Genomic DNA, 27,860 nt, shown 5'->3' on the forward strand with positions numbered 1-27,860 from the left:
AGTAGTAAAAGGGAAAATATTAAACTCTACTTCACTGTGTCATCCTCTTCTCGTTTAAATAGTCTCTTTCAGGGGGAAAAATTAATATATATGAAATAACAAGTGTTTCTAGGGGCAAGAGCATAATCAAAGTACTTCCCCTTTTCCTATAACTCAGCACTAAAGTTTTTTGTGGCTCTATAATTTCTGGCTACTTTGTCTTCACTGGGCATTAGAAATGTTATTTCTTTTTTTTTTAATAATAAATTTATTTTTAAAAAATAAATTTATTTTTTATTGGTGTTCAATTTACCAACATACAGAATAACACCCAGTGCTCATCCCGTCAAGTGCCCCCCTCAGTGCCCGTCACCCATTCACCCCCACCCCCCGCCTTCCTCCCCTTCCACCACCCCTAGTTCGTTTCCCAGAGTTAGGAGTCTTCATGTTCTGTCTCCCTTTCTGACATTTCCCACACATTTCTTCTCCCTTCCCTTATATTCCCTTTCACTATTATTTAAAAAGATCCAAACAAAATTATTTGGAAGCCACCTCTAACCTTGTACACTGACTTCAAAAGACACTCTTTGGTTTATTTGGTTTTCAGTTCCCATAAAATTCATATGGTTTTCAGTTATGTTTTTCTAATACATCTAATACAGAAACATGAAAATTCTGCTTATGTTCTTTGTTTAACATTTTTAAAATTCTGATTAAATTTTAAGGTTTCCTAGGGAAAGTGCTCTAAACAACTGTGTTGACATAGAATGTTACATTTTAAAAGCACTAAAATTGAAGCTTCCATTGGGGATTTTTTATTTATTTAAAAAAAATTTTTTTAAAGATTTTATTTATTTGTTCATGAGATACAGAGAGAGAGAGAGGCAGAGACACAGGCAGAGGGAGAAGCAGGCTCCATGCAGGAAGCCCGACGTGGGACTCGATCCCGGGACTCCAGGATCACTCCCTGGACCGAAGGCAGATGCTCAACTGCTGAGCCACCCAGGCGCCCACCCCCCCTTTTTTTAATTGGGGATTTTTAAAATTAGGTTTTATAGATTTTTGATATGCTTCATAGAGACTATTTCTGTAAAAAGAAAGATATCTTTTATTGCTTTAATATGTATTTACTTAATTTATTCACTCATGAGAGACACAGAGAGAGAAGCAGAGGCACAGGCAGAGGGAGAAACAGGCTCCCTGCGGGGATCCTGATGTGGGACTCAATCCCGGGACTCCAGGATCATACCCTGGGCCAAAGGCAGATGCTTACCCACTGAGCCACCCAGGTGCCCTGAAAGGTTTCTTTTAAATTACTTGATTTCTTTTGGATAAATGCTTAGATTTTTCAACCATGTCACTTCAGTATTGGCCTCCTCCCTTTTCTTCCTGCCTTTATTATTTTTTTTAATTTATTTTTTATTGGTGTTCAATTTACTAACATACAGAATAACCCCCCGTGCCCGTCACCCATTCACTCCCACCCCCCGCCCTCCTCCCCTTCCACCACCCCTAGTTCGTTTCCCAGAGTTAGCAGTCTTTACGTTCTGTCTCCCTTTCTGATATTTCCCACACATTTCTTCTCCCTTCCCTTATATTCCCTTTCACTATTATTTATATTCCCCAAATGAATGAGAACATATAATGTTTGTCCTTCTCCGATTGACTCATTTCACTCAGCATAATACCCTCCAGTTCCAACCACGTTGAAGCAAATGGTGGGTATTTGTCATTTCTAATAGCTGAGTAATATTCCATTGTATACATAAACCACATCTTCTTTATCCATTCATCTTTCGTTGGACACCGAGGCTCCTTCCACAGTTTGGCTATCGTGGCCATTGCTGCTATAAACATCGGGGTGCAGGTGTCCCGGCGTTTCATTGCATCTGTATCTTTGGGGTAAATCCCCAGCAGTGCAATTGCTGGGTCGTAGGGCAGGTATATTTTTAACTGTTTGAGGAACCTCCACACAGTTTTCCAGAGTGGCTGCACCAGTTCACATTCCCACCAACAGTGTAAGAGGGTTCCCTTTTCTCCTCTCCAACATTTGTTGTTTCCCGTCTTGTTAATTTTCCCCATTCTCACTGGTGTGAGGTGGTATCTCATTGTGGTTTTGATTTGTATTTCCCTGATGGCAAGTGATGCAGAGCATTTTCTCATGTGCATGTTGGCCATGTCTATGTCTTCCTCTGTGAGATTTCTCTTCATGTCTTTTGCCCATTTCATGATTGGATTGTTTGTTTCTTTGGTGTTGAGTTTAAGAAGTTCTTTATAGATCTTGGAAACTAGCCCTTTATCTGATACGTCATTTGCACATATCTTCTCCCATTCTGTAGGTTGTCTTTGAGTTTTGTTGACTGTATCCTTTGCTGTGCAAAAGCTTCTTATCTTGATGAAGTCCCAATAGTTCTTCCTGCCTTTAATGTCATCTGGGGTCGAAGTGGTGTCTTAGCTCGGGTGTCATAACAGAGTACCGAAGATAGGGAGGGGGACTTCACAGCCATTCACCTTCTCACAGTTCTGGAGGCCACAAGTCCAAGATCAGGGTGTTGGCACACTCAGGCTCTGGTGAGAGCCCTCTTCCTGGCTTAGAGACCGCCACCTTCTTGCTGTGTCCTCACACGGGGGCCAGTCGAGGTAGAGAGAGCTCTAACTCTTCTTGTAAGGACACTTATCCTATTGTGAGGGCCCTGTGCTCAGGTCCTCTTCCAAATCTAATTATGTCCCACAGACCCTACCTCCAAATACCATCGCGTTGGGGGGCAGGACTTCAACATATGGATCTGGGGGAGGGGGCGGAATTCGGTCCATAGCAAGCATTTTAGCTGACCTCATGGTGGCAGGATGGGCAAGGGACCCCAGAATTATGCTCGTTCCTCTAGATGTGTGCTGTTTCCTGCTGTGATCTTCTAGCATTTTCTAGTCCCTTTGCCGGTAAACTGCTGAAATGTGACTGGCCCCATCTGGCCTTCTGGGATGACACATTGGCACCTGGCCCTGGACCCTGGCAGGTGGCTGTCTCATTTGGTTCTTCCTGGGCCTCTACTGGCCCACAGAGTCTCTGAAGCTCCCCCTTCCCACAGGCCCCAAACACCTAGGGACCTCTTGCAAGCATGTGTGGGCCTGTTTACAGGGTGAGCCCTTGGTAGGCATCTGGGAACCTAAATTTCTGGAAGGTTCCCACCACTAACTGGTAAGAGTGGCTTGCTGGGCCTAAACTGTTTCTACAAAGGATATGGTTTATGCTGAACACATGATTTCCTTCTGGAAGCCTGGGATTTAGATACGTGTCAGGCAGAGGGTACTGTGTAGTGGGCCCCCAATAAAAACCCCGGGGCATTGAGTCTGTAATGAGTTTCCCTGATGGACACCCCCTTACACGTGTTATCACAACATGTTGCGTGGGGAAATTAAGCATGTTTTGTGTGACTTTGCAGGCAGAGGACTCTGGAAGCTTGTGCCTGGCTTCCTTGACTTTGTCCCATGCACCTTTGCCTTTGGTAATTTTGCTTGGGATCCTTTCGGTGTAATACATCGTAGCTGTGGACCCACATGCTGGGTCTGTGGGTCCTCCTGTGAATCACTGAACCTGGGAGTAGACTTGGGGACCCCTCCCCAACACAGCCCTACCTCATCTGGCCCAGGCATCTTTCTGACCTCATCACCCATTGCCATCCCCTGCTAATTTCCCCAGACTCACGAATCCATGCTGCTGCTTCTGTCTGGAGGGCTCTCCCCATCACTGGCTTCCTCACGTGGCTCAGGGCTCTGCTCTGACACCTGCATCAGGGAAAACTTGACTGCCACCACGTAACATTGCACCTGCCCCATCATTCTGTGTGCCCTCACTGCACCTGTTTCTCTTGTTAGCACTTAACACTACTTGATATGTTTATATTTACTGCCGTCTTGACTGCCTGTCCACCCCCAACTGCCTGCACCAGAATGAAACTGCCACGAAGCAGTAATTTTTTATTTCCTTCCTATTTTGAGCAAACCATCCCGAAAGGATGCCTGCGAGAAATAACATGATGTCTGGGATTTGCTTTAAACTTTATTAAATAAAAAAAGATACGCTGCCATGACCAAGAGCACCAAGAATTCACTTGCGAGACTATGTAATGCAAAATGTCTGTGTGACTTTACGCACTTATTACATCATAAAGACAGGTTCTCGTGTGATAACTTTATAGGTACTTTATTTACATGTATTTTCTAAATTTACCATGAAAAGTTTCAAACAAAAGTAGAAAAGATAGTATAATAAATTTCTATAAAACAAAATGTGGAGCAAGTCATCACCAAGATTGTGTCATATTTGTTTTCTCTTTTCCTGCTTCACTGTAATATTTTCAAGCACATTTCAGATTTCATGCCATTTTACTCCTACATACTTCATCATGTATCTCTAAAAATTATGGACATTTTCTTACATAACCACGGGCCATTTACCACACCTACCAAAATTAACAATAATTTTTGGAATCATAACACCCAGACCATAATAAAAATCCCCTGGTTGTCTTAAAAAGCCTTTCTACATTTGTTTTGTTGGAGTCAGAATCCACACAAATTCCACACATGTTCTTTTGTTCTGTCTCTTGAGTCTTTGTTAATCTAAAACAGTCCCCTTTCATTTTTTGTTCAGTCAGTTATTGCATATGTTTTAAACTAAAATGTTCATTTCAGAAGCACAGATTAGAACGGGGGACAAAAGCAAAATTTTCATGTACGGTGGAAACAGGGTCTTGTTAAAAACATGAGAAATGCAGAATTAGGGAGAAAGGATCTCACTGGTTTCTCGCACAGAGCTCGTGGAGTGGGCCCTGGACCGAATTACGATCTGCTTTCTGCTTCTCTAAAGATAATAATGATTTTAATTTATGTACTTTCATAGGTGCTGGTGGCGGTCTCTGTCTCTGGAACATTTAGTTTAGTACCTGGTACCCAGAAGGCTCTCTGTAGACAGTTGAAAATTCAGACAATTTCATCAAATGATACTCTGAAACATTACAGCAGTGTTTGGTCTTCACGACTTCACATTGAATTTGATGGTCAGTGGGAAGGAGAGGCCGCGGTTCCGTCACAAATTTGGTGCTTTGGCCGTGGGTCCCTGGGCAAATTGCAAATCTCTCAGGTCTTGTTTCCTCATATACAATGCTTTACAAAAATAAAATTTAAAATACAACCATCTTTGTTGTCCATTTTCCCGATACCCTGTTTTGTACAATATGGTTTGGAAAATGCTATCTTTGGATGACTTTACTCTCAGAAGAGTGATTGGATCAGAAATCTGCATTTTGTGAGTTGCATGGTTTTCCTCTTTGACCCCCAACCCCAACCCCCACCCTTTTGGCACTTAGCAAAAAAAAATGTAAAAACTGCAGCATGTCTCAGGTGTGGAAAGAGGAAATAATCACAGCGTTGGAACATGCCTAGCACATTAATTAGGACTCTCTGACAAGAAATAGCACAAATCAGATCTGGCTAGCTCTTGTAACAATGGGCTTTATTACTCAGGCATTACAAGAAATACAAAAGCCAGGATACAGCCGCCTTAGAAATGGAACCAGGGGTGGAGGCAGTAGAGAATCCAAGAATTCCTGTTTTTTTTTTTTTTTAAAGATTTTATTTATTTATTCATGAGAGACACAGACAGAGTGAGAGAGGCAGAGACACAAAGAGAAGCAGGCTCCATGCAGGGAGCCCGAAGCGGGACTCGATCCCGGGACTCCAGGATCAGGCCCTGGGCCGAAGGCAGATGCTCAACCGCTGAGCCACCCGGGCATCCCAGAATTCCTGTTTTGGACTGAACTGTGTCCCGCAAAAGATTGGTCGAACACCTAACTGTGAACAGAACTTTATTTGGAAAGAGGGTCTTTGCAGATGTAATCAAGCTAAGGGGAGGTCACCCTAGAGTAGGGTGGGCTCCAATCTAATATGGCTGGTGTCGTTATAAGAAAAGGAGAAGGAGGGACGCCTGGGTGGCTCAGCAGTTGAGGGTCTGCCTTTGGCTCAGGGCGTGATCCTGGGATCCTGGATCGAGTCCCATATCTGGCTGCCTACATGGAGCCTGCTTCTCCCTCTGCCTGTGTCTCTGCCTCTCTCTGTGTGTCTCTCATGAATAAATAAATAAATCTTAAAAAAAAAAAAAAAAAAAGAAAGAAAGACAAGGAGAAGGAGAGATGACCAGAGACAGAGGGAAGAACACCAGGTGAAGACGGAGGCAGAGACTTGAGCGATGTCTTTACAAACCAAGGAACAGGAAGACGGTGACACACTGGAAGCGAAGAGAAAGGCATAGAACAGATTCTCCCTAGATCTTTCAGAGGGTACATCACCCTGCTGACATTTGCTTTCCAGCTTCTCACCTCCAGAACTATGACACAATAGGCTTCTGTTGTTTTTAAGCCATCTTAGTCTAAGACACTTGGATATGGCAGCTCTGGGAAACAAATACACCCTTCTGCCTCTTGCCTCTGCTTCCCTCTGAATATTTGTGTCTGTCTTCTTTCCTACTGCAAAGTCAGTGTCTCTGTTTTCTAGTTCATATGGTAGAAAACATCCATCAACAACAGTTTCTGAGTTTACGTGCTACAGCCATAGAGATAGATGACATAGGTTCTCTTCCCTTCTGCTCCAGATTCTTAGGGAAGGGACTTAGGGTCCTCTTGGATTGAGTGCCCATCTCAGGCCCATTGAGTGCTGCCTGATGGGATGGGTTAGGATTGCATTTGTGGAGGAGGTGGGGTCTGATGGTCAAATAATCCAACAGATGTCTGCCAGACACATGGGTTCAATCGAGGAGAGACAGGAGGCCACATGCCACTAGGGTATCCCTAGGAGCCCAGTCCATGAAGTGTGAAAACCCCAAGGAGGCACTGACGAATGACCAGGTCAGGCACCACTTCCCAGCAGAATATTTTCTTTTGCCCCACTCCCCACCACCACCTTTTTTTTTTTTTTTTTTTTAAGAGAAGGGTGTTTTATTTACATGAATGCTTTAATTATATGATTTTACTTAATCCTCCAAAAAGCCATGTGAGAAAGCAATTTTCATCTCCACAAATGCAGAAACAAAGGCTATGAAAAATTAAGTTAGATGTTGAGGGTTACACTGCCAGTACATAACTGAACCAAGATAGCACATAGATAGCACATAATTCTGGCAAATGATGGTGAGTTGGACAGCATGAATTCTGTGGTCTACAAATAAACTCTACAAGTTCTGGGAGTGTTGTTGAACAATATTTACTTTTATGTGATATCTTTTTTATAAATACCTTGAATTACTTCTCATATATTCCCATTTGACTTTATATATTATTGTAAGATTTTTCAATATAATATAAAAATATTTTTAAAAAATATCTTATTTATTTATTTGACAGAGAGAGAGAGAGCAGAAGCAGGGGGAGCAGGAGAGGGAGAAGCACACCACCTGCTGAGCAGGGAGCCCGATGTGGGGCTCGATCCCAGGACCCTGGGATCATGACCTGAGCCAAAGGTAGATGCTTAACCAACTGAGCCACCCAGGCATCCCTAAAATATATATATATATTTTTTAATTAATTATTTGTTTAAAAAATTTTTTTATATATTTTTTTTAAACAAACTCACGTATTTATACAGGAATTTCTTTTTTTTTATTTTATTTATTCATTCATGAGAGACAGAGAGAGAGAGAGAGAGAGAGAGGCAGAGACACAGGCAGAGGGAGAAGCAGGCTCCATTCAGGGAGCCTGATGTGGGACTCAGTCCCGCGTCTCCAGGATCACACCCTGGGCTGAAGGCAGGCGCTAAACCACCGAGCCACCCAGACTGCCCTAAAAAATATTTTTAAGAAGACAAAATAATATTCATGTTCTAATCTTTCAGAACTACTGGTTTTAATGGATATGTATTTTGAATATTTCTACTTTCTTTTAAATATCAAATTTTTAAGTTATAGTACATTAGAGAATCAGATTAGGTTGAAGTCAGATTTTATATTTCATTTTGTTTTATTTCTCTACCACTTATTTTGTGATTTCCATTTTGCTCCCATGTCATCCTCCTTGACTATTTTCTCAGATTTCCTAACATACAGTATTTTGTGTGTATCCCAAGTGTAGTTTTGAACACAAAGCAGAGTCGCCATTTTACAGGCCCCTATTCTGTGTTTTGGTGTCTTGATCCCTCTATGCTCCACAAACCGGGTCCCAAATATTCTGCTTTAGGAAAAAAATCAGTTTAGGGACACCAAAGACAAAGGCTATTGTCTTCAATTACCAACAAAGAGGTGATGAGGTCAAGGGGATCAAGCAACCTGCTCTATTAGCTACTAAAACTCTCCCCCCTGTCTTAAGGGTCCTCATCACTAGACCAGTGCTTCTGCAGTGTCTTTATCTATTCACCCAACATGGCTCCCCCTGCAAAGGCAGGGCAAGTGAACACAATGAGAACCCCAAAATGTGGCAGGATTTTGCCACCATGGCACTGAGGAAAGGCTGGGAGGTGACATCTGCAGGTCATACCCTCATCTGATGTTTCTCAGTCCACTTAGTGTTTGCTAGCCTTTGAACAATATGCCCAAGAAACTACAAGCCAAGCCAGTGGTCACTCAAGTGGACTCTGCAGTGTCCCTAGAAGACAGGGTCTCTTTACTGGGCAGGACTAGACACTGAAGGCTCCTGGGTGCCTCAGTTTCAGTCACAGATGAAGTGAGAAGTTATATGAACACAAAGACACAAAGACTAAAGGAAAACTCTTTTACTTCTAGAAGCAGTGTTATGAATCGGGTTGTGTCCCCCTAAAATTCGTAGGTTGAAGTCCTAAACCCTAGTACCTCAGAATGCAACTATTTAGTGACAGGGCTTTTATTTTATTTTTTTATTTTTTTAAAGATTTATTTATTTATTTATTCATGATAGACATAGAGAGAGAGAGAGAGAGGCAGAGACACAGGAGGAGGGAGAAGCAGGCCCCATGCCGGGAGCCCGACGCAGGACTCGATCCCGGGACTCCAGGATCACACCCTGGGCAAAGGCAGGCACTAAACCGCTGAGCCACCCAGGGATCCCCCAGTGACAGAGCTTTTAAAGAGGTGACTGGGTATAAATGAGTCATTAGGATGGGCCCTAATCAAGTAACACTGGTGTCCTCATAAGAAGAGAAGATTTGGACACAGACACACACAGAGGTAAGATGATGTGAAGACACAGGAAGAAAATGGCCACCTACAAATGAAGGAGAGAGGCCCAGAGGAAACCATCCCTGCCAATGCCTTGAGTCTAAGGACTTCCAGGCTCCAGACTGTGAGAAAATTAATTTTTGTTCTGCCCCCAGCCTTTGGTCCTTTGTTACAGCATCCTGAGCAAGCTCACACACAAAGGTGAGCCTCATGTTTGAGGGCACTTAAATTAGCATCAAATTAGAAATAAACAAACATTGCAATTTGGGGTTTGCAAAATTGGCTCTCTGTCACATCATCTATTCTTCCTTCCATATGGCAGAGATACGACTTACTGTGGATGACTCAGCGTGAAAAGCAGAGAAACCCATTCCTTATTATTTTGACTGCAAGTCCTGGGAGTCCCCAGCCTCAGTCCTTGGATGTCTAGCTTCACTCACTCTCTTGGTGAGCTCCTCGGTCCTTGGCATCAAATGTCACCTAGATGCTTTTAACTTCTAAGTCAGCTCAGGCTGCCACAACAAAGTACAACAGACTGGACAACTTGAACAGCAGACATTTATTTCTCACCATTCTGGTTCCTGGAAGCCCAAGGACGAGATGCTGGCTGATTTGTTTCCTGCTGAGGACTGTCAGGCTTGTCGATGGCTACCTTCATGCTGTGTCCTCATATGGCCTTTCCTTGGTTCCTGCATATGGAGAGCGGGGGAGGGGGGATGTCTCTCTCTCTCTCTCTCTCTCCCCCCCTTCTTACAAAGGCATGAATCCTATCCTGGTGGCCCTCCCTCATGTCCTCCTCAATCACCTCCCTAATCTAGAGCCCCATCTCCAAATATTGTCACATTGGGGATTAGGGTTTCAAAATATGATGTGAACATTCAATCCATAGCAATTTCTAAATTGTTAACTCTAGACTGGACCTCTTCCCTAAGACCATACATCTAGCTGTCTCTTGGCATTTCCTCTTAGATACTGAATGGACAACCCAAGCTCAGCATGATCAACACGGAACCTATCTGTTCCCCAAACCTCTTTTCGCTAGTCATCTCTAACTCAATAAATGGTAATTCCACTCTTCCAGTTGCCAAACAAACTTAAATCATCCTTGGCCCCCTATTCCTGTCTCCCTCACATCCACATCTGGTCTGTCAGTGAATCCTCTTGGCCCTGCCAAACTCTGGCAACTTCCTGCCACCTGTATCATTACCCCTTGATCCACACCACCATCATCTCCTGCCTGGGCTACTGCGTCCACCCCTTTTTCAACTCTTGATACAACAACCAGAGAGCTCCTGCTTTCATGAGTCACATGGTGTCCCTCCTCTGTTTAAACTCTCCAAACATTGCCCATCTCACCCCGAGTCAAAGCCAAAGTCCTGTCATTCTCTTTCATTCTTCTTCCTTCACTTCTGTGTCCCCAACCCCTGTGAGTCTAGCCCTGGGCCTTTCTGCCCCAGACATACCAGCTTCATTGCTAGTATCAGACATACCAGGAACTTTCTGTGGCTTTCCCCTCTCCCTATACTGCTCCCTCTCACCCAATATCCATACAGATGGTTCTTATATTTCTTATAAATGGATATTTCTTTTTTTAAAAAAGATTTTATTTATTTATGAGAGAGAGAGAGAGAGAGAGAGGCAGAGACATAGGCAGAGGGAGAAGCAGGCTCCATGCAGGGAGCTGATGTGGGACTCGATCCCAGGACTCCAGGATCACGCCCTGGGCTGAAGGCGGATGCTCAACCGCTGAGCCACCCAGGTGTCCCTAAATGGATATTCCTTGTAGTTCTCCATCACTGTCTTCTGTTTTGTTTTTTTCTGGATTTGTCCCTTCTCATAAGGCCTTCCTGGCCACCCTATCCAAAATTGCAAGCCCTGAAGGCACTCACTCCCTTCCTCCTGTATTATTGTTTATTCTCTTTAGAATTCTTTATCATCTCAATCACTACAGATTTTGCACATATACTATGCATATTCTGTCTTCCCCAACACTAGAATATAAGCTTTTATTTTATTTAAAATATTTTATTTATTTATTCATGAGAGACACAGAGAGAGGCAGAGACACAGGCAGAGGGAGAAGCAGGCTCCCTGCGGGGGAGCCCGATGCGGGACTGGATCCCAGGACCCCAGGATCATGTCCTGAGCCAAAGGCATATGCTCAACTACTGAGCTACCCAGGTACCCCTAGAATAGAAGCTTCTTGAGGTGAAGCATTTTTATCTGTTTTATTCTCTATTCCTAGTGTTTAAAAGAATAGTTGGTGCATAGTAGGTGCTCAATAAATATTCAGTCCTTGACTAAGTCATATCGTTCTGTCTCTAGTTCTCTTCTGTGGATGGAAAAGTGAGGAGATGGTGGGTGTGGTAGATACAAAAATGCACCCTCCACCTCTGCAAAGATGTCCACATCCTGATCTCTAGGACTTGTGATTATATTGTCACGTACTAAAAAGGACTTTGCAGACATGATTAATTTAAGGATCTTGCCCTCAGGAAATTATTCTGGATTATCCTAGTGGACCAATATAATCACAAAGGTCCTTATAGGGGCACCTAGGATCAAGTTCCACATCAGGCTCCCTGTGTGGAGCCTGCTTCCTCCCTCTGCCTGTGTCTCTGTCTCTGTGTGTGTGTGTGTCTCTCATGAATAAACAAATAAAATCTCTCTCTCTCTCTCTCTTTTTTTAAAGTCCTTATAAAATGGAGGCAAGAGAGTTAGAGTGGGAGAAGAAGGTGACCAAGGACATGTGATGTTGGGGTAATGTGGCAAGGAACTCAAGCATCCTCTTGAGATTATAAAAAAGGTAGAAAACAGATTCTCCCCTAGAGCCTTCAGAGAAGGTAAGCCTTGCTGACACCTTCCCACCCCCCAGATTTATTGAGATATACACGACAAATACAAATTATATGTATTTAGCATATACGACATGATGATTCAGTACCCCCATACATTGTGAAATGATTATCACAATCAGGTTAACACATCCATCACCTCACATAATTACTTTCTTCTGTGTGTGGTGAGAATTTGTCTTAGCAAATTGCAAGTATACAATCCAATGTTGTTAACTGTAGCCACCGTGTTGGACATTTGATCCCCAGAATTTTATTCATCTTATAGCTGACAGTTTGTATCCTATGCCCAGGAGTGGGAATCACTGGGTCACATGGTAGTTCTATTTTTTATTTTTTTGAGGAATGGAAGACTGTTTTCCCAAGTGGCTGTGCCAGTTTCCATTTCCACAAGCATTGTGCAAGGGTCCCGTTTTCTGCATATCCTCACTAACACTTGTTAACTCTTGTTTTTGTTTTTGTTTTGTTTTAGGGGGAAGGGACAGAGGGAGAGGGAAAGAGAGAATCTTAAGCAGGCTCCAAGTCCAGCATGGAGCCTTATACAGGGCTCAATATCATGACCGAGCCAAAGACTCAATCACTGAGCCACCAAGGTGCCCCGAGATATTTGGGTTTTCTGTAGCAGCAGGAGAGAGAGAGAGGTAGTGCCTCCAAAGGAAAGAGAGAAGAGAAGGGATTTCTTTCACGCTAAAAAGGAAAGAAGAGCCTGTGATCCCATAGGTGGCAGGAACCCTGCTTCACCTGTGGTCCTCAGCTTTGCCAACAGAGCCTCTGCCCCTCAGCAGGGCATGGAGAGAGCAGAGCTATAGCCCAGGACAGGAATGTGGCCTCCAGAGAGTCTCCCTAACACCTTGATACTACCTGACCTGCTGAAACTCTTATCCTGTGAGAGGTGTGGATGAGGGAGTGAGGGAAGCACACACCTACTCACCCCCAATCCCTCCACACCTGGGGGTGAGTTTCTTCCTGCCTGGAGGGATGAAGTTTGGAATAGACATTTATTTAGATGATATTTTTTGCACAACTGAATTTGGAAACAAATATAGAATTGTTTCTACCATTGAAAAAAATCAAAGTCGCAAGTTAATTACAGTGCGGATCTGCTTCAATGACTGATTTGTGAGAACTAAAGAAAGATGTAGGAGTGATCAGCATCAAATTACATTAAGATGGTCAATGAGATCATTTTGAGGCACTAGATGGTGGAAAGTTATTTTGATGACTAGATCACAAACACTGGAATAGAGAATTTTTGAGAAAATGAAAGGTCTTTCCTTGGAAATGCTTTAAAATAAGAAATTGGTATCCTCTGTCCTACAAGAAGCCTGTGGGATTGACTAGATGCCATTAGAAAGTCCTTATTAGGTCTTCAAATTTACACCAAAGGAAACCAAACTAAATAAAGGGATAGACACACATACAATTCTCAAGTCAGAGAAGGCTTTGGGGAAACAGTGAAGCATAAATCGGAAATTTTGTACTTTTAGGTTGTGGGAAAAATGCTGGAAGCATAAAGGTTGCAAATGGGGGAAGCATGGTCTCAAATTTTGGATAATTAGCTCAGTTTGGAATAGCTTAATGCCAAGAAAATGTGAAGAACATGAAATGGTAGTTTAATGATGGCTAATGATTGTAGAACTGCACATCAATACTCATAAAAAAGAAACACAGGGATATTGGAAGAAAGATATCTATAGTTATAAGTAATTTTGAGCCACACATCCTAATTCCTCTGTTCTTTCAACTTTCGTCCTTAGGCTATGCTTTGTAGTGGATATTATAGGAATGAATGAATGATGATGTATAAGGGCCACTCGGCTATGTAAATAGCGTGAATTCCTTTTGTCAAGGTAAAGGGCTTCTACTTCTGTCCATCCATCCGCCCACCTCCTTGCTCCTCCCAGGAGAATCACTAACTTAATGGGTTGTATGGACAGCAGGTGGAACCATGGGCTCTGAGAGGTTTTATTTCTTCTGTGCTGCCAGTGGACCACAAGGAATATGAGTAAACAACCATAGGGGAGGAATTATGAAAGAATATTAAATGTAGGAAAAGACATTCAAGTTCACCAGTAAGGAGAAAGACATGCAAACCAACTTACACTGACATATCATTTTCAATTTATTAGACCGGCAAAAAAGTTAAATGGGGGACACCCCCCCACCCCTTGCTCTGGTGAGGCAGTGGAGAAGAAGGAACTCTCATATATTGCTGGTTTAAGTGTAAATTGCAACAACCCCCTGGAGGGCGATTTCACAATGTCCATCAATATTATAAATGTGCAATTCTGATCTTAGGAATTCATCCTGTGGTTGTATTCATGCTTGTGCAAAATGGCACAGACAGGGTGATTCATGGGAGCACTGGCTATAATACGGGATAGGAAATGCCTGTCAATAAATAATTTTAAAAATAATTTCTGGTGCGGAGCACCTGGGTGGCTCAGTTGGTTAAGGTGTCTGCCTTCTGCGGGGGTTATGACCCCAGAATCCTGAGGTTGAGCATCACATGAGGCTCTGTGCTTGGCAGGGAGTCTGCTTCTCCCTCTCCTTCTGTGCCCCCCACCCCTGCTCCTGCTGTCACTCTGTCTCTCTGTCTCTCTTGCTCTCTCAAATAGATGAATAAAATCTTTAAAAAAATAAAAATAAAATAAAAATAATTTCTGGTGCATCGATATAATGGAATACCAGATGTAAAAAAAAATGAGGAAGCACTTTATTTAATTTTCAATTTTTAAAAAGATTTTATTTTATTTGAAAGAGAGAGTACAGAGGGAGAGTAAGAGGGAGAAGGAGGCTCCCTGTTGAGCAGGGAGCCCCATACAAGGCTCAATCCTAGGACCCTGAGATCACTACTTGAGCCAACACTTAACTGACTGAACCACCCAAGTGTCCCTGAGGAGGCTCTGTAATTATTGATATGAAATTATTTCCAAGATTTTTCCCAGAAAAAAAATAGCATCATAAAAGTTCTACATTTTCTTTTCTTTTCTTTCTTTTTTTTTTTTTAAGAGAAAAAGAGCATATATCTGAATTGGTTTTGATTCCCTAGAAGATAAAGAAGAAACCATCAGCAGTGGTGCCTCTCTGGGGGGTGGGGTCAGGCTGAGGAAACTTGGACTTGGAATCATGTTATGTGTTTTCTTTTGAAAAATTAAAATAGGATGATGGCATCACACTCAGTCAGCCTTGCTGGGGGTTCTGGTATCTTGGGGCCACCTGGAGGGGGTGAGATCCCACTATTTGGATTTAGGTTCTGAGCTCAGCCTCTGCTCCAACCTGGCTCTCCCAGAGCTTGGGATAGGTCTGGAGTCAGTGGTTTGCAACCAGACTGAGCATTAGAATCTCCTGAGGAGCTTTAAAAAATTCTGTTCCCACACTGCACCCCAGACCAACTACATCAGGATCTCTGGGAGGAATAAGAAGTGTCAGTGTTTTTTTTTTTTTTTTTTTTAAAGACACCCAAGTGATTCCAATATATACCCAAGTTTGAGAACTGGTGGCCTATATAAAAAATAACTTCCTCATTTCACACATTCATTTTCTGGGTCTCTCTGCCCCTCTGGGACTTCAAAGGTACCTGGGGTGACCAGCAGGGTGTGTTCAGACATTTCTAACTTTGAATGAAGACATCTGTCGCTAGAAATTGTGAAAAATGAACAAAAAAACAGACCTCCAAAATGTCTGCTAGAATATTCGAGTCCTCCAGTTAGAATCAGCTTGACAAATCAAAGATTAATACCAGGTTCATATGTTCCATGACTTTAGAAATTCCTTCCTAAGAAATATGTATTAAAACATATGTATTAGAATATGTGACAAAGATGTTTTCTGTTCATGTTAAGCAAGAGATCTATAATTAATCAGGGAATTAATTGTGTGATAATAGTACTGATCCTAATAATGTTCCTTCCAGTATTTTCTTCTTTTCTTTTTAAAGAAGAAAATAAAACAAAATAAAGATTTTGTTTTATTTGAGAGAGAGAGAAAGAAAGCGCGCGCGCGAGAGAGAGAGAGAGAGAGAGAGCAAGCAGGGGCAGAGGGAGAGGAGAAGCAAACTCCCTGCTGAGAAGGGGGCCCAACTCAGGGCTCCATCCCAGGCCCCTGAGACTGTGACCTGAGCTGAAATCAGGAGGTGGCTGTTCAGCAGACTGAGCAACCCAGGCATCCCTAGATTTGTATTCTTTATAACAGTTTTATTGAGTTAAACTTTAGATACCATACTAATCACCTATCTTTTAAAAGATCTATTTATTTATTTTAGAGAGAGGGGTGGGGCAGAGGGAGAGAGAGAATCACAAGCAGACTCCAAGCAGAGCATAGATCTCCAGGCAGGGCTCCATCTCATAACCCTGAGATCATGATCCTGAGATCATGACCTGAGCAGAAACCAAGAGTTGGACACTTAACAGAATGAGCCACCTTGGCACCCTCCAATTCACCCATTTAAAGTGTCCAATGCAATGGCTGTTAATATATTTTCAGAGTTCCACAATCAACTTTGGGACATTTCATCACCTCAAAAAGACACCCCACACCCCTTAAGAGTCAGTCCCCACTTCCCTTCAACCTCTAACCTTCCCATCTCTGTAGATTTGCCTATCCTTGAGCTTTCACATAAATGCAATCCTACAATCTGTGATCTGTTGGGACTGGCTTCTTTCACCCTGCATCATGTTTTCAAGGTTCATGGATGTCGTAGCACATGTCAGGACTTCATTCCTTCTTACTGCCAAATACTTTTCCATTACAGATATGTCACATCTGGTTTATCCGTTCACCATTTGATGGACATTCCAGTTGTTTCCACTTTGTGGCTATTATGAATAATGCTCATATAAATACTTGTGTAAGCTTTTATGTGGACATATGTTTTGGGGTGCCTGAGTGGCTCAGTCGGTTAAGCATCCAACTCTTGATCTCAGCTCAGGTCTTTACTTCAGGGTTATGAGTTCAATCCTGCATTGGGCTCCACACTGGGTGTGGAGCCTGCTTAAAAAAAACAACATATGTTTTCATTTCTCTTGGGTATTTACCTAGAGGTGGACTTCACCATTTTATGATACAATTTTCAAGCATACAAGATGAAAACATTTTTATAGTGAACATGTTTCTAGCCACCACCAACATTCTATAATTAACGTCTTATTCTCCTTCCTTTATCACCTCTCTATCTCTCTCTCTCTCACTAACCATCCATCAACTGACCTTCCTTTTAAATTTATTTCAAGGTGAGACGCCTGGGTGGCTCAGTGGTTGAGCATCTGCCTTCAGCTCAGCGTGTGATCCCAGGCTCCTGGGATCAAGTCCTTCCTTGGTCTCCCTGCAGGGAGCCTGCTTCTCCCTCTGCCTATGTCTCTGCCTCTCTCTCTGTGAATAAATAAATAAAACCTTAAAAAAAATCTATTTCAAGGTACATGGCAAAAGTACTCTTCCTCCTCAATAGTTCAGAGTGAATAGCATTTGCCAGAGTTCAATATTTGCTCTGTTTCATTTCTTTTGGGGTAATGTTTACATATAATGAAATGCATAAATCTCAAAGTCTATACTCACTAGGTTTTCACAAAGTCATCTACGTGACCCAAAACTCCGTCAGTACATCATAATCACTCCAGAAGATTTTCTCATGTTGTCCTCACCAGGCGATCTCCACCTTCTGCCCTTCAGAGACAACCTCCATTCTCAGCTTTTCTCTGTGTATTTGGTTTGTGTATCATATAACATCACATAAATAGAAAAGGACAATATGTACACTTTATACGTGTGAAGTTCCTTTCTCAGTAAAATGTTTTTGAGATTCATTAATGTCAGTAGTTTACTTTTTTAAAAAAAAGATTTTATTTATTTTGAGAGAGAGAGAAAGTGAGCATAGTAGGGGGGAGGGGCAGAGGGAGAGGGAGAGGAAGAGGGAGAAGCAGACTCCCCACTGAGAAGGGAACCTGATGCAGGACTCGATACAAGGACCCTGAAATCATGACCTGAGCTGAAGGCAGATGCTTAACTGACTGAGCCACCCAGGCACCCCTAGTTTATTCCTTTTCATTACTGAATTATAAATCCATTGTATATGAGTATCCCATAGCCTACTTTTCCATTCTGTTGATGGGCATCTGTTTGCTCCCTTCACTTCCTATTTATTTATTTATTTATTTATTTATTTATTTATTTATTTATTTTAGTTTTATGAACAAAGCTGTTGTGAACATTTTTGTGCAAGTCTTCTTGTGGACATATGTTCTTGTTTTTCTTGGGCAAATACATAGGAGTGGAATTACTTGGTTTTGCAGTGCGTATATGTTTAACTTTATAAAGAACTGCCAGACTCCCCACCCCCCCACCCCAAGTGGTTGTGCCATTTTACATTTTCATCAGCAATGTATGAGTTTTAGTCGCTCTATCTCCTCATCAAATTTTGATGTTGGTCGTCTTTTAATTTTAGCAATTCTGTTGGATGAATAGTGCATCTCACTGTGTTGTTAATCTATGTTTTTCAGACTAATAAAAAGCTCTTTCATCATTGGTTCTTTGTATACCCTCTTTTGTTAAGTGTTCAAATCTTTTGCCATTTTTTAAAGTTTTACTATCTTGGGCAGCCCCGGTGGTGCAGCGGTTTAGTGCTGCCTGCAGCCCGGGGCGTGATCCTGGAGACCCGGGATCGAGTCCCACGTCAGGCTCTCTGTGTGGAGCCTGCTTCTTCCTCTGCCTGTGTCTCTGCCTCTCTCTCTCTGTCTCTATGAATAAATAAAATAAAATCTTTTAAAAAATTAAAAAAATAAAGTTTTACTATCTTGAATTATAGAGCAGTCTTGAAGAACCATTGATAATATACAAATCTGCTCTATGTTTAAGCAATTCTAAGAGAGGAAAATTTTCTACCTCTCCTTTTTGCATTTTTCTTTTTTGGTATGGCATAAATTCTTACTGCAAGAACTTAATTGACTTTAGATTACTGTCACTTAAGTCCATTTCTCTTGGTTACTCTTCACTCAGATTTAAAACAGAAATATTTTGGGACTCCTGGGTGGCTCAGCGGTTGAGCATCTGCCTTCGGCCCAGGGCACAATCCTTGAGTCCCCGGATCGAGTCCTGCATCGGGCTCCCTGCAAGGAGCCTGCTTCTCTCTCCGCGGGTGTTTCTGCCTCTTTCTGTGTGTCTCTCATGAATAAATAAGATAAAATCTTAAAAAAAATAAAACAAATATTTAGAGATAATTTGTGATTAGGCATTGCATACTTATGTAAGTTATGCTTGAATGTTTAATGAGGATTACTTCACGGGGGCCCCTGGTGGCTCAGTGCTTGAGCATCTGTTTTTGGCTCAGGTGGTGATCCTAGGGTCCTGGGATCGAGTCCTGCATCAAGTTCCCTGCAGAGAGTCTGCTTCTCCCTCTGCCTATATCTCTGCCTCTCTCTTTGTGTCTCTCATGAATAAATAAATAAAATCTTAAAAAAAAGAAATTACTTCATAAATAATTCTTCCTTTCCCCTTGTATTCTTTTTTAAAAAAATATTTTATTTATTTGTTTGAGGGAAAGAGAGAGAGCGTGGTGGGGGCATGGTAGAAGGAGAAGCTGACTCCCTGCTGAGCAGGGAGCCAGACTGAGGATCCATCCAGGACCCTGAGATCATGACCTGAGCTGACGGCAGATGCTTAACCGACTGAGCCACCCAGGCGCCCCTCCCCTTGTATTCTTAATTTGTATGAAAGGGCAGAGGAATAATTCAACCAAGTACTAGTTTATTGCTACATGTGTCCACCTTCAACTCCATTACTAATGAGCTGAAGAACAGAGCTCTTGCTGAGAAAAGCAATATCCTACTGCTTAGGAAAAAGGTGTGGTTGTGTTTAGGATTTACTTTCTTTTCAAGGATTAAGAACCGTATTTTAGCAGCTGTGATCCCACACAGGAGGATAAAGATGTTAAAGCCCAATTAGTCTAGAAACTCCCCCCACAGATTTGGTGATAATTTGGGGGTTAAGAGGACCAATTGCCCTTAGCTATGCTGAGGGAACAGAAAAGCTCAGAGATGCAGGTGTCCATGTGGGCTAATTGTTTGTCATCCTATCCAGGTAGGGGCAAGTAGATGATTTCTTCTTTAACTTATGCTTTTTTTTTTTTCTTTTAAGTTTTATTTATTTGAGAGAGAGAGAGAGAGAGCACATGTGTATAGGGAGTGAAGAGGAAGGGCAGAGGGAGAGAATCTCAATTAGACTCCCCACTGAGCGTGGAGCCCACCACAGAGCTAGATCTCACATCTGAGACCATGACCTACACCAAAATTAAGAGTCAGATACTTAACCCACTGAGTTACCCAGGTGCCTCCTTTAACTTATGTTTGATAATCTTCCAGCGTGCATTAGCTTTAAGGATCTTTGGCAGCAATTGTTGGGGTGGCGGAGGGGGAATGAACTTTTTTTTCTATTTTTGCTTTAAAATGTGTGAAGATCCAATTTAAAGGAGAGAATAATTATGTAATACATATGGAACTCCTACCATGTATTACTAAGTATCAGAGTTATTTTGCATGGGCCTTCATACATGAGATCAATAAGACAAAGAGCTTTGCTGTTTCCATTGTGCGTATACACGTGGGTATGAGCAGATAGATGATAGATAGATAGATAGATAGATAGATAGATAGATAGTAGATATAGATAGAGATACCCTCCCCAACCCCATTCCTACTTCAGTTCTCAATTTTCTCTTGCAAATGCTTCAAGTAACCATCAACAATGATATACTTTCCCCTTACGTATCACTTCATTTTTTGATAATCAAAAGGCAAGATCACAGGCCAGATTCAAAATCACTGCACTCTGTGACCTTCCTATGGTTTCCTCCTAAATTTCTCCTTTTGAAGGTGAAGTAGAGGGGCGCCTGGGTGGCTCAGTCAGTTAAGCGTCTGCCTTCAGGTCAGATCATGATCCCAGGGTCCTGGGATCAAGCTCCTTACCAGTCTCCCTGCTCTTGGGGAGCCTGCTTCTACCTCCTCCTGTGTCTCTTTTTATTTATTTTATTTTGTTTAATTTTTTATTTATTTATGATAGTCACAGAGAGAGAAAGGGAGAGAGGCAGAGACATAGGCAGAGGGAGAGGCAGGCTCCATGCACCAGGAGCCTGATGTGGGATTCGATCCCGGGTCTCCAGGATGGCGCCCTGGCCCAAAGGCAGGCGCCAAACCCCTGCGCCACCCAGGGATCCCTCCTCCTGTGTCTCTACCTCTCTCTCTGTGTGTGTCTCTCATGAATAAATAAATAAATAAATAAATAAATAAATAAATAAATAAATAAATAAATCTTCTATGTATGTATAAAAAGTAGAATGTGTAAGTCTACATTAAATGGAAAATAGACTATAGTGTAGTGAGGGAAAAAAAGGCAGGTTACACAAAGCATGCTAGCGGTTGTTTGTTTTTTTAAGATTTTATTTATTTATTCATTCATGAGAGACAGAGATACAGGCAGAGGAAGAAGCAGGCTCCATGCCGGGAGCCCGACGCAGGACTCGATCCCTGGACTCCAGGATCGTGCCCTGGGCCGAAGGCAGGCGCTAAACCGCTGAGCCACCCACGGATTCCCCTAAGTAGATAAAATCTTTAAAAAAAGAATGTATTCACTGAAGTAGTAATAGACATATGTTTTGGCTATTATTACTATTATAGATAGAAAAAACCCCTACAGTTAAAGGTAAAAATTTCAAAGTGATTCTTACCAAGGTGCATATGATTATTTTTCAGAACTTGGCAAAATGATACTAAAATTCATCCAGAAAAAGATATTTGTAAAACTAGGCAGGAAAACATCGAAATTATGGGGTATAAGTTCTTTTAGATAGTAAAATGTTATGGAACTATGAACACAAACATTTTGCTACTGGGACAAGAATAGGCAGATGAGTAGAAAAGAATATGGACTCTACTATATGATAAAATTGGTATTTCAAACAAGTGTAGAAGAGATGGATTATTATAACTATCTGGGTTATTCCTATCCATATTATTATTAATTACAGTCATTATTCTTTTAAAAAAAAGATTTTATTTATTTATTCATGAGAGACTGCAGAGAGAGAGGCAGAGACACAGGCAGAGGGAGAAGCAGGCTCCCTGTGGGGAGCCGGATGTGGGACTGGATCCCTGGACCCCAGGATCACGCGCTGAGAGGAAGGCAGATGCTCAAGCGCTGAGCCACCCAGGCGTCCCTATTGTCATTATTCAAATGGTGTTTAGCCCTTTGGAAAAAAAGGAAAAGTTGGTTCCATGTCCTATTTCTTATGCTAAAATAAATACTAGATAGATGAATTATATAAAAATAAATGGTTAAAGTGTGAAAATACAGTGATTTTTCAAAAAGCCAGGGAAGACCCTTTCAAGCATAATGCAAAAATGTGAAATCATAAAAGCAAACAAGGGTGCCAGGCTGGTTCTGTTGGTAGAGCATGCAATTTTTGATCTCAGGATCATGAGTTGGAGCCCATGTTGGGTATAGAGTTTCCTTAAAAAGAAAAAGAAGGGGCAGCCCGGGTGGCTCAGCAGTTTGGCACCACCTTCAGCCCAGGGCCTGATCCTGGAGACCTGGGATGGAGTCCCACTCCAGGCTCCCTGCATGGAGCCTGCTTCTCCCTCTCTGCCTGTGTCTGTTCCTCTCTCTCTCTCTGTGTCTCTCATGAATAAATAAATCTTAAAAAAAAAAAAAAAAAAGAAGAGGAAGAAAAGGAAAAAAATTGAAAAGGATGAATCTGATAATACAACAATTAAGATTTTTTAAAAAGATTTTATTTATTTATTTATGAGAGACACACACAGAGAGGCAGAGGCATACATAGGCAGAGGGAGAAGCAGGTTCCCTGTGGGAAGCCCAATGAAGGACTTGATCCCAGGACCCAGGAATCACACCCCGAGCCAAAGACAGATGCTCAACCACTGAAGTACCCAGGAGTCCCAAAATTAAAAACTTCTTATTGCAAAAACAAGTACCATAAACAAATATAAAAACAGAAAAGAAAAAAAAAACAGAAAAGAACATTCAGTATATGATAGCAGAGGGCTAATTTCCTTAAAGAATCAAGATAATATGAGTCAACAAGAAGAGACAACTGAACGGCAAAACCAGTGAAGGATATAAAGTCAGTTCATGGATGAAGAAATGTTAATGGATAATGAAAAAAAGAAGATTCCATTTACCTATAGGATTGGCAAATATAGGGCAGCCCGGGTGGCTCAGCGGTTTAGCACCACCCTCAGCCCAGGGCGAGATCCCGGAGACCCGAGTTTGAGTCCCACGTCGGGCTCCCTGCATGGAGCCTGCCTGTCTCTGCCTCTCTCTCTCTCTCTCTGTGTCTCTCATGAATAAATAAATAAAATCTTAAAAAAAAAAAGGATTGGCAAATATAAAAGTTTGCCAATACCAAGAGTGGGCTAAGGTGTAAGTAGTAAGCATTCTCAAGCATGGTTAGTGGGTGTCCCAGTCATCTACTGCTTCACAGCAAGCCATGCACAGTTTAATGGCATAAAATAGCCATTTTAGCATAGATTTTGTGGATAATTTAGAAAGGGCACAGTGGGGATGGATCTTATCCACTTCACAGTATCCTTAGCTGGTATGACCCAAAGGCTGGGGTGGCCATTGAGCCCGGGGATAGGTACAGTGGGGCTGGAGAACCCACTCTCTTCTTTACTCACTTCCTGATACTGAGCTAAGATGGTAAGAGATGGGGTCCTCTGGGACTGTCCGGTGGAGCACCACTATGTGGCCTCTTGATTATAGTGGTGTTAGGGCAGCTGCAATGTCTTACATGGCAGCTCAGGGCTCCAAGAGCAAGTGTATGTAGAGAATAAGCTTGAAGATGCATGGCTTTTTCTGACCGAGTCACACTGAATCACCTCTACTCTACCAAGTCGCAAGCTTGTCCAGATTCAAAGGGAGCAGACATAGAACCACCCCACTTCTCCAAGAAGGAGAATCAAAGAATTTGTGGCCGTGTTTTAAAACCACCACAGTGGAGGAGTAAGTTATGGCAGCATCTTTGGAAAAGTTATTTTGCAATATGTACCAAGATTGGCAGCCACTACCTTTTAAGCCAGAAGGGTCCTGCCTGGACAGTCCCTTGGCTCCTAGTCTCTACTTTCCCCCCCAACCCCATCTCTCCTTAACCTTTTCTCTGGAGGTTTCTGCCACCTCCACTGCTATCTCTTCCTCCCCTAGATCTAGAAACTTCTCTGTGAAATAATTAGGTCCTCCTCTCTAGAACCCTTCTTGGAGTCTATACATGGCTTTTCCTGGCAATTGCTTCCTCTGCAACTCAGTATCTGCTGGTTCCATTAAAGGGGAGCGGTGATGAGTGAGTGCTGGCCTCATGGTGGCAGGACTCCAGAAAGGGTAGGGCTCCATTCTGATGAAATGAAATACAGCTCAAAACCCCAAGGTCTTATTTCCCACCTACTCTCAGTTAGATTTATATTTTTCCTATTAACTTTGGATGTGTGTCTTTCTAATGTTACTACTCCTACTATATTATTCTGTGTTTGTTGCTTACCCATTGCTGCATAATGCAATTACTCCTAAGCTTAGTGGCTTAGAACAATAATGTATATCATCTCACACTTTCTGTGGGTCAAGGATCTAGGCATGGCCTTACTGGGTCCTCTGGCTCTGGATTCCTCACAATGCTGCAGTCATTTCAAGGCTCGACTGGGAAGGATCTCCTTGCTCCCTCCTCTGATTGTCATAGGATTCAGTGTCTCAAGGGTTCTTGACTGAGGCCTGGTTACCTTACCAGCTTCCTCTGTTCCTTGGCACAGGGGTCCTTCATGGGACACCTCTCAATATGGTGCTGGGTTCACCTAAGGCTGGGAAGAGAGAGGGCCAGCAAGATGGAATTCAGTCTTTTGTAGGCTAATCATGGAAGTGACATCACCTCACACTTCCATATTCCATATTCCATGTTCCATATAGCAGTGAGGCCCTCACTAGGTCCAGCCTCCAGTCAGGGTGAATGTGAGTATTAGGAGTCCCTGCCAGGGCAGTCCACAAATGCTAAGGGCAAATCCCCTCTTCCTTGACTTGGGTTCTAGTGTAGGTTCTCATGTTACTGCCAGCTATTCTCACATCCAGATATTCGGAGTGCCCTGACCCAGAAAGGTGGGGTTGCGGTGGTGGTGGTGGTATGTTTCCTGGAGAGAGGATGGTGACTATGGAATAAGAGGTTTCTTCTCACTGTGACACATGATTGCTTTAGCATAAAAGATTTAGAGATGCTTTTGTAAAAGCTTAGAACATTTGATTTTTTTTTTTTAAAGATTTTATCTATTCATGAGAGATACACAGACAGGGAGAGACACAGGCAGAGGGAGAAGCAGGTCCTTCGCAGGGAGTCTGATGTGGGACTCAATCCTGGGACTGGGGATCATGCCCTGAGCCCAACGCAGATGCGCAACCACTGAGCCACGCAGGCATCCTGCTTAGAACATTTAAAAAAAATATTTTATTTATTTGAGAGAGAGAGAGAGAGAGAGTGCACAAGCAGGGGGAAGGGAGAGAGAGAAACAGAATTCCCACTGAGTGCAGAGCCCAATGATGGGCTCAATGTGGGGCTCAGTCCCTGAGATCGTGACCTGAGTGGAAGTCAGATGCTTAACCGACTGAGCCTCCCAAGGTGTCTCTAAGCTTAGAACATTTCTGAGGGCTGTGAACCCCTGGGAAACTGATCTCTGAGAAAGGGGACCAGGAATGAAGGGAAGGGTCCCTTATATGCTTTACTTAATACCTTCTGTACTGCTTATTTAATTCTGCATGTACCACATTTATTGTAATAACAAACAGTTACAATTTAAAAAGGGAAAAGTTAAGAACAGTGTAGCCACTTAATTCAGAAAGATTTCTAAATAACCCCATGTCTTGGGGTAAAAAGGGGATCTAATTAATTACAAAACTTTATGGTCTGAAAGTAAGGCACAAATGAAAAAATGACAAGTGAATGCATCCGTTTTTTAGGGATTCATTGTCCAGGCAGCAGATTTTACAGACCAGGTATCCCTGGCTTTACAGGCAGAGGAATTTAAAAAGTGCTTTCAATGAGATGAAGTACAAAGCACAGAATGTTCTGGAGAGCTGGAAGCTAGGTGGGGGTGGAGGTAGGTTCTCTAGTCGGTCCCAGCTAGCGCCCCTGGCCTGCCCTCTACTCTCTCCTGTGTTAACTCTATCCCTTGGTCTGCAAACCCTCTCAGACGGCCTCCCTTAAAAGTCCTTGCCTCAAAAATGCTGGCAAGATTAAGATTATAAAACATCAGATATATGGTGATCATACATGTGCTAAGAGCTAAACAACACAAACCTGGGATCCCTGGGTGGCGCAGCGGTTTGGCGCCTGCCTTTGGCCCAGGGCGTGATCCTGGAGACCCGGGATCCAATCCCACGTCGGGCTCCCGGTGCATGGAGCCTGCTTCTCTCTCTGCCTCTCTCTCTCTCTCTGTGACTATCATAAATTAAAAAAATAAAAAATAAATAAAAAAAAGTGAAAACTTAAAAAAAAAAAAAAAAAAAAAACCACAAACCTTATTTCAGACCTAGAAAGAAGATGAAAGAAACACTATAGTGTGGTGAAAATGTGTGTCTTCCAAAGAGAATGACTGGGTAAATGTTACTTTTCTATTTTCTGATTTCTATGGCTTTTTGTTTATTTATTTTTTTTTTAATTTTATTTATTTATTTATGATATTCACACAGAGAGAGAGAGAGAGAGAGGCAGAGACATAGGCAGAGGGAGAAGCAGGCTCCATGCACTGGGAGCCCGACGTGGGATTCGATCCCGGGTCTCCAGGATCGCGCCCTGGGCCAAAGGCAGGCGCTAAACCGCTGCGCCACCCAGGGATCCCCGGCTTTTTGTTTATAGTTGTGAAATATGACAGAGTGCCTGTGTGGCACTCAGGGCAGTCCCTGGCCTAGCAAAATACATAGCATGTGAGAACTTGTTAGAAAAAGTGTCCCAAACTGGATGGCTCAATCAGTTAAGCGTTTGCCTTGGGCTCAGGTCATGGTCTCGGGGTCCTGGGATAGAGCCCTTCATAGACTGTCCTGCTAAGCCAGGAGCCTGCTTCTTCCTCTCCTGCCTCCCCCCACCCCGCCCCACCGCTCATGCTCTCTCTCTCTCTCTCAAATGAATGAATAAAATCTTTAAAAAAAGAAATAGTGTCCCAAACTTACTAAACCAGAATCTGCATTTTAACAAGATCCCCAGGTGATTCACATATACTTTAAAGTTTAAAACAATTGTCCTCAAACCTGGCTTTACATTGGAATCACCTGCAGAACTTTAAAAATATTGAGGCCTGGATCCCAACCCCATAAATCTTGATGTACTTGGCCGAGGTGAAGCCTGGTCAATGAGGTTTTGTTTTTTTGTTTTTGTTTTTTTTAAATTCTATTTATTCATGAGAGACAGCGGAAGAAGCAGGCTCCACGCAGGGAGCCCGATGTGGGACTCGATCCTGCGTCTCCAGGATCATGTCCTGGGCTGAAGGTGGTAAGCCTGCCCTGCCCGGTGGTAAGCCGCTGAGCCACCCGGGCTGCCCCTGCTCAATGAGTTTATTTATTTATTTTTAAAGATTTTATTTATTTATTCATGAGAGACAGGGAGAGAGGCAGAGACACAGGCTGAGAGAGAAGCAGGCTCTATGCAGGGAGCGCGATGTGGGACTTGATCCCAGGACCCCGGGATCACACCCTGAGCTGAAGGCAGATGCTCAACCACTGAGCCACCCAGGCGCCCCAGGGCAATGAGTTCTAAAAAAAAAAAATCTTAGGTGACTCCAAACCATTATGCTAATATAGCAGTTCTCTGAGTGTGGGCCCAG

The 27,860-nt window shown here is 42.7% G+C and overlaps 1 protein-coding gene and 1 long non-coding RNA gene across 6 annotated transcripts in view; one reads left to right on the plus strand and one right to left on the minus strand.

Annotated features, from left to right (window-relative positions):
• Positions 1-26,478, minus strand: part of LOC112656075 (uncharacterized) — an 86,321-nt gene extending 59,843 nt beyond the window's left edge. For 2 of the 4 annotated variants that reach the window (XR_007405019.1, XR_007405017.1), the window contains exons 1-4: positions 24,647-26,331; positions 9,725-9,843; positions 4,923-5,095; positions 3,683-3,762 (exon numbers count right to left, since the gene is read on the minus strand). This is a non-coding gene — a long non-coding RNA (uncharacterized LOC112656075). The other 2 variants (XR_007405020.1, XR_007405018.1) reach the window with 2 other exon arrangements.
• The window catches only part of FARP1 (FERM, ARH/RhoGEF and pleckstrin domain protein 1), a 288,775-nt gene continuing 285,867 nt past the window's right edge, over positions 24,953-27,860 (plus strand). Inside the window, exon 1 of one of the 2 annotated variants that reach the window (XM_049099408.1) lies at positions 24,953-25,005. The gene's annotated coding sequence lies outside the window, so the exon portion shown is untranslated. The remainder of the gene's footprint in view (positions 25,006-27,860) is intronic. The other variant, XM_049099412.1, reaches the window with a different exon arrangement.

This window comes from Canis lupus, chromosome 22 (genome assembly GCF_003254725.2).
Source record: "Canis lupus dingo isolate Sandy chromosome 22, ASM325472v2, whole genome shotgun sequence".
NCBI lineage: Eukaryota > Metazoa > Chordata > Mammalia > Carnivora > Canidae > Canis > Canis lupus.